Source organism: Salvia miltiorrhiza, chromosome 3 (genome assembly GCF_028751815.1).
Source record: "Salvia miltiorrhiza cultivar Shanhuang (shh) chromosome 3, IMPLAD_Smil_shh, whole genome shotgun sequence".
NCBI lineage: Eukaryota > Viridiplantae > Streptophyta > Magnoliopsida > Lamiales > Lamiaceae > Salvia > Salvia miltiorrhiza.
This window is the reverse complement of record NC_080389.1, coordinates 30,807,436-30,815,906: the sequence shown is the minus strand read 5'-3', so window position 1 is coordinate 30,815,906 and position 8,471 is coordinate 30,807,436.

Genomic DNA, 8,471 nt, shown 5'->3' with positions numbered 1-8,471 from the left:
CTTGTATCTTGCTTGCTAATAGCTATGGAGAAACCAATCTCTCCACCAGTCCACTTGTATCTTGGGGGAACAACACTGAGCATCGCAGTTGTGTCAAGCACCTGAGCAAATGAACTCACTTGCATAGATAAACCGCAGGCAAATGATCATTAATCTGTCACCCAAAACAAAGAAGTACATCTTAATCGTAGTATGTATATGTAGAATTCAGATTAACTTACTTGTGGTAGATAAAAAGCTGCAGCAGAAAATACTCTTGAACATTACATCACTCTAGTTTCACTCTCAATCTCAAATTCAGTTCAACAAAGTACCTTATCATTGAGAATGAATAATTTTGACTTACAAAGAGTAGCAAGAACGATTGGATGCAGTTTTCACTATTGCTATTTCCTAGAGTGCTCCCTCCAAAAGTTAGCTCCTCTGCTTTCTCAATGTCTTTTGACTGGTAAAGAGCTATACTGTGAATTGTATATTGAAGCGAACCCAATAGGTGATTCTCGATATATTCATACCTGCATGGTGAGCAAGAGTTAGCTTCTTCATTCACCCAAAGTAGTATAGATTTGTAACAGATACAGTAAGAAATATAATTAATAGTTCTTCACCGAAGTTTGAACGAATTTGAAATTGGGGAAGAAAATTAGGGCTGTGCATACCGGTGTTAGAGAGAGCGATGGAGAGAGGGAGATACAGAGACGGTGGGGCTTCCGCAACCGTTGGACCCAGCCACAACGGTGACCGTGCCAAATAGCATTGGCCTCGCCAACTTCACAAGCAGCAGCAGCCAACCTCGCCGGAGCCATTCACGAATGGGCGAGCTCTGTTTTTGAGCGGAATCCCAGAACGAAGGAAAGGAACCCGGTATAAGGCATCGATCGAGAGAAACTAGGGCTCCATCTATGAGCAGAGGAAGGACTTTAGCGGTGTTGTGATTTCCGACCTAGGGAGATGCGACGGCGTCACGCCAGGGCGGCGACCAACGATTTCAGACAGAGAAGCTAGGGCTCGACTTCTTCCCTTCAATTGCGCGCTTCCAGTGAGGGATTAGAGAGGGAAACCGAGACGAAGAGAAAAAGAGGAAAAGGACGGCGATCCTCGGACCACCAACAACGATGGGCGGGCTCTAGGTCGCGCATCTCGCCGGTCTCCCTGAGATGGCGACGGCTGGGTTGTACCGAACAGAGAAGAACTAGGGCTCGACCTTTGCCCTAGCTATATGTTAGAGGAAAATGGAGAGGCGAGGTCGCAGCGACCGATGTCGCCGGAAGAGCGCGAATAGCTACCATTCGCCGGAACTTGCCTCGGCAGCGGCGGCGACTATCTCTCAAAGATAGAGAGATCGCGAAGAGAGAGAGAGATTTGGGAAGGAGAACCGTGTTTGAGAGATACAATTATACAATATTTTTAAATTATTTAATTAATAAATTAATTATGAAAATAAAAAATTAAATGAAATAATCGCATACATAACATTTTTTCTTAACGGTTTCAATAATCGTTATGTAAGAGTTCAAAAATACGCACATAGATAACGGTCGGCTTAACGATTTGTAATACCGTTATGTATGTAACTAATAGATAATGCAAAAACATAACGAATTAATTGAAACCGTTATCTATGCATATAGACAACACTACATAGATAACAGATTTTTGCAAAACCGTTATCTATTCATAAAAGTGCGCTCATACATAACGGTTTTTGAAAAAAACCGTTATCTATGCACTGTTATGTATGTAAACTTTTGTAGTAGTGTACAGGCATAAGCAAATTAAATAAAGTTTCATCAGAGCTGTGCAGCGATATGCGTTACTATATGTGTGAAGACATATAGCAGGGAGTTCAAATTCTTATAGAGTCAAAGCGTATAGAGATAAGTATGAGACATAGGAAAGACACAGCCAACTGACAATTCCAACAGCCTTCACCCATCCTCGCGCCAAGCCAGACCTGCACATTTAGAAATACATGCAGGGCTGAGTACCAAAAAGCACTCAGTGAACTCATGCCGGAAATAATTGAAATGTTGCTCTTAGAGCTATATGTCAATCTTGCCCTTTTCAATGCATCAACAGGATTTTGTGAGATTTGAAATACCTGTTCATGTTTTTCTGTCATAAACTCATTTGCATCATCATAATAATATCATTAGTCTGCAGACATTATATTCAGGGTATGTGCCAACTATGAGAACTCATATAACATATATATACTAGGTGAAGAGAAGGAGGCCTCCTTCAAATCACCGTGACCAGCCGACAAGAGACGGCTCACGATCACCTCTGCGCACAAAACCTTTACTGTCATATAAATCAGTTAAAGGCCGATATCTTGCATCATGATCATAATCGTGTCTTTCATAGAGGCAACATACCACATCTCATTCTCATCAATAATAAATATGGCAAGTTGACAATTTTCATAATACTCATCAATAATGCTTCAACATGCTTCATTTTCATAATATTCATCAGTAATGCTTCAACATGCTTCATTTTCATAAGATTTTGCATTTGAACTCATTATCATGGTAGCTAGTCATAATAGAGTTAGAATAAAGCCCACTTGTCTCAAGGGTCTCGATGACGCAACGCTCAGAGTCGTACTAACGCCGGCCGTCACTCGAACCTTTGGTGGTGCACGTGGTTTAGATTGCCATGTGACAAAATAAACTCTAGTTAGAAATTAATCTAACTAATATCTTAATACTTATGCTTTCATCATATGCTTAATCTCATCTTATAACTTCTCTACTATTTACCCAATTGGACCTCCCAATTTAATTGGATATCTTATCCAATTAAAAGATTCTCAATCCTAGGTAAATAGCATTAAAAAAAATCACTTAGTCATTCATGCTTCAAATTACTCAATCATTCCACATAATACATTTAGGAATTATCTCAATAGTCAAATGACTTGAAAATAATCCTTTGAACTTGAAATCTTTTTCCTTGTAAGGAAATTCTCAAATATTCATGTAAGCTTGGAAATAAATATATAAAATTTTCTAGTTGTATTTTCATGACAAACATGGTGTACTTATCCACCAAAACTTTGAAATCCTCAAAACAATTTCAAAGTAGAAATTTTCGGACTCTTCCAGTTTACCATTCTACTTTGCCTCAACTTTAAAGAATAAACTGTTTTAACTCAGACATCTCCTGGATTCAAGACTTACACCGTTGAAAACCTCTCTGAGTCTAGTTTTGTTTAAAAAAAAGTAGAGTGAAAAACTCCAAGTGGTTTAAGAGATATGGGTGTTTTCCCACAGTCTACCAGATTCGGCAGTTTTGCACGACTGGAAGCTAGGATTTTTGAAAAATAGTAAACGTTGGCCAAATGGTTTGAAATTTGATGTGAATCTATATAAACTCATGTATCTTTCTACCATAAAAACTTGGGAGGCTGAATATTTTTGGAAGTCACTGAAAAGTGTGACTCAAGGGACTGCCCTTCTAGATTTTCGGCGGAAATGTGCAGTAAAAGTTTTATATTTTAAAAAGGTAGTAAACGAAGTCCAAATGACTTGAAATTTTACCAGAGCTTACAAGACACATATATCTACACACTGTAAACTTTTGAAGATTTTTGGACGAGAGAAACCTCGTCGACTGATCAGTCCAGAACGTAAGAAAACTTCTCAAAATGGTTGAAATTATAACATATGCACATATCACTTTAGATCTATAAGTTCACCATCATGCTCATGCATTTTCTCACTAATAACTCATCATGCTTCACTTATCATAACATATAACCCTCTTAAGGGTTTTCAAGAAATATATCTTCCCTTCACATGTATCTAACATGTAGAGGTGTATGAGCATATGAGGAGTAGTGGAAAGTTTGAAGGAGTTCATATGCTTTCTTTCACCAACATTTTCGAAAATCATAAGAGTAGAGAGAAGGGATTATCATGCTTCAATATCCTTCAATATACATGCTTATACATCATGAAAATATATACATAACATAAGAGGAGGATTGATGTCACGCCCCAATTCCCGAAGGAAGGCACGAATGCCGAAACGTGACTAGGGGTTGGATTTAAGAAGCGGGAAAGAAAGGGGATAATAATAATAATAATAATAATAATAATAATAATAATAATAATAATAATTGTAAATATTTAATAATAATATAATAATATATATGTTCATCTCTTTTTGTTAATATTCTTAAAGAATATTAATGTATAGTAATCGTTGTTAGATAATTAAACTAAGTATTATAACATATTTAATATTCAAGTCGGAAAGCTTGGCTCAGCACGCTGGTGGTTTAGAACCAGTCTACAAATACGTGCGGCTAAGCAGTCGGACATTTAATTACAATTTTAATAAAGCGGTAAATGATGGGGTAACCGAGTCTAGCTCGCCAAAAGGAGTTGACCGACCAGCTCACTCATGAAATTGGCATAGCACAACATGATCATGAGGGCTTTGGTCAAGCGTCCAAGAGGGGCCGACTACATGCACTCTCCATCGAGCGATAAATAAATTATTGCATAATAATAATATCATATATATAATCTTTAACTAGCATTTTACATACTCAAAATATATGACATATTTTTTTAATATAATAGCTAGCTATTTCAACATATTGCAGCCAACCCGCCACAGCTGCTTCCGTCTCCACCATCTTACTAACCTGAAAAGATTGAAAAGGTTTGTGGGCTGAGTACTAGTGTACCCAGTGGGTCATGCATTTTTGAAATAATCATTTTCATATGATAGTCCATGCATATACGTGAATTATAGAAGGTTTTAAAAATAAACATTTAACTTCTATAATCACAAAATATTTTCATTCATTGCGCGCGCCATACCGTAGCACCACTGTTACCCTTATCATTTCATTCGTAGTCCCTGGGAGACCCCTGGGAAGTAATCATTCATTCATTCATCATTAACTAGATGGGACCCCGGGACGAACCCATGTCAGCTACACCATCTAGCCGGATTAAGGGCGAACCCAAAATCCTCATTTCGTCTATAAGGCTCATGGGGATCAATCCACTACCTTAAGACCGTGCGCACAACTTTTAATAGGCGTGTTAGACCCATTAAAAGCCACAATTGTTAACATAAGAGCATTAAACAGTGGGAGAACGTGAAAACATTTCATGGACATACCACATTTCATCTAACAATATCAGAGCTTAATAACTCAAATATACTTTGGAAAATATAACCCACCTTAAAAATACAGTGGAGCTTGTAATATAAATGATTATCACGTGCTCAACTTATAACTTGCTCCTTAAAGAAAGTATGTAATTTACATGTCAAGTATGATTTTATTTGATCAACTTATCACATATATATAGCCGCAATATATAGCTTTGCTGAGTTAATATCTAGTAGGTTTGCTGAATCAATATCCTACTTCTAGGCTAGCTTACTAATTTACTACCATGCAGACACGTACAAATACCTAATGACTAAGCATGCATGCATGGCTTAAATTAATAAGGTTTGCATTGATATTTGTACCATACTGTTTATATATATGTAGATATTTATTAACTAAAACCTATTATATATACGTATTGTGTTATATAATATATATAAAATTCTACTTAATTAGCTTATGATATATATGTATATGTATGCGCTATATATTATATACTCGTATATATATAATTTAAATATCTATATATAATTTATCTTTTTAAATTAGCTATTAGGTAAATATAGATTCAAGTCTAGGAATAATATTGTAATATAATGCAGTGGAGTTCATGTTACGAAAATGCTTAAGGGGATATCAATGCAAATTTCTAAATATAACGAGAAGTGAGTAACGGTATATTATTCTCAAATCTAATTCATTCTAAATTTAAAATAAATCATAAATTCCTTCAAATATTCTAGAAAATAATCTAATATTATTCTTATGAAAAATCGGGGTGTTACAATTGAGGTTGCTACCAACAAGATCAATGGAGGTGGAGTAGAAGATGATGCGTAGTATGCTTGGAGCTTGTGCTTGAAGATTGGAGCACACTTGATGGCTTTAGTGTGAAGGTAGAACACTTTTGGCTTCCTTAACTCTTTCCAAAAATGGTGAAACAAGGAGAGAAGTGTGGTGGAGTGAGGAATGGAGGGGCTGCCGAAAATATGAAGGAGAAAGGGGAGAGAGAGAGCTTGCCTTGATGAGAAGTGATGGTGTGATCTTGGCTATTAATGCATATCTTGTAGTAAATGAAGAAGTGATGGTGAGGATGTCATGCTCTTAATTGTGCAGGAGAGTGAGAAGAGAGAGATCGAGCAAGGGGGGAGGGAGAGAAGCTTGTGCATGTGCATGTGTGAGCTTCAAAATGGGTATTGTGTTGGCTAGATAGGTTAGCCTTTTAGGGGAGTGGTTAATGGTGCAGGTGAGTCTCATTTAAGGAGGAGAAAGAGAAGAGTGTGAGGGAGAGGTAGAGACCGAGAGAGAGTGAGAGAGGAAGAGAGATCGAGAGTGAGAGGAAGAGAGATCGAGAGTAAGAGAGGAAGAGAGATCGAGGGGAGTGAGGGGAAGAGAGATCGAGGGGAGTGAGGGGAAGAGAGATCGAGAGAGGGGAAGAGAGATCGAGGGGAGTGAGGGGAAGAGAGATCGAGGGGCATATATATATATATGCTTGAATAATTAACTCTTATTTAGTGTGTAGGAATATATCCAAGAAAGTATATCTCAATTATGATATTACTAATATCATAATAACAATGCATCAATAAATCATATGTGAATATTCTACCACGTAAAATATTAATCTCACATAGATATTTAAATATAGGGCGAAGATATGTCTCTCAAATAATAGGATTTATAAGGCCCGCGAAAATAATATCGCCTCCTATTAAACTCTCAAAATAATTCTTATCTCATTTATTCGCCCACGTGCATAATTCCTCTAGCTACTATTTAAACTCAATTTAAATCGAGCTAGGGCACAAATAGCTTCTCAAATTACGGGGTGTTACACATAATTATTTTGAGATGGTCTAGAGTGTAGAGTTTAAGAGGATACTCGACTAGAAATAGAGTCGATGAGAGTAAGTGAGAATCATAATAGAGAAGAGTTGAAATAGTGAGATGATTGAGTTGACGTTAGATTTTCACTAACGTTAGGATTTCACCGATTTAGATTGAGTGAGAATATTTAAATGACTTTTATGTGACCTACTTGATACATATGTGACTATGATTGAATGAATATGATTTCCTTGAATATTATAGCACACGAGATAAATTTTTAAAACGAGTAACCAACGAGATATATTTTAATCGGTGAATAATTAAATCGAGTTAAAATTTTTCCTAAGGGAATTTCTCGGAATTATGTTTTATGAGATAGATGAGGAGTGAACTATGTATGCACTAATTATTATTATAATTATTTTTTGTCACACAATTATTTGATGTTGGGTAATGATTTTATTATGAGACATATATCTTAAATTATTTTTACTACCCTATACTACACACTTTTGGTACATGATTATATGGAAGCATGTGAGATACATGATTATTATATATTAAAGCTTGGAGATATTGTGTAACTTGCTTCATAAACTGCGTTTAAAAAAAAATGGGGGCCGGTTATATGCCGTCGCCGTAAGCACCCCCACTGCCTACCAAAAGACCGCACAACGCCAAACTCTGCTCTGGTCCTAGATACTCTGCTCTGGCCTCTGAGATGCTATTGTCTCTGATCTGGTAGGAGCTACTCTGCTCTACCTCTGATATGCTCTTGTCTCTGCTCTGGTCCGAGCTACTCTGCTCTGGCCTCTGAGATGCTATTGTCTCTGCTCTGGTAGGAGCTACTCTGCTCTGCCTCTGAGATGCTCTGGTCTCTGCTCTGGTCCGAGCTACTCTGCTCTGGCATCTGAGATGCTATTGTCTCTGCTCTGGTCTGAGCTACTCTACTCTGGCATATGAGATGCTCCGGTCTCTGCTCTGACACCAAAGTTGTTCTGCTCTGGTCTCTGCCTCTGAGTAGTTCAGCTCTTGTCTCCACTTGCTAATTTAAGCATGTGTAGCAATTAATTAAATATTATAAGTTATGCTGGGAGGCTAAGCAAATGACTTGAATAAAACAAATTATTTCTCTTTCTCTCCCCAAATGTACCGTCCCCTCTCATCCTCTTTCTCTCTCAATTTTCTTCATCATCCTCCATTGATGATCATATACAAAGCTTCATAGATCATTTCTATACCATAAGCTTCCATTAAAACGAGCTCTAAACATCTATACAATTCAAATCAAGAGCAACTATGGAAGGTTTTTAAAGCTTGAAGTCAAGAGGATATTTTCATTTTCGACTCAAAAATCATTGAGTAAGTGTTAGATTTATTTAAATCTAATCATATTTGAGTTATATAAGCATGTATATGGATGAAAATAGCATGAAAACCACCCACTTATTTCTCTTTCATTTTTTTCGAAAATTAGGGTTCATACCCTTCAAAAAAA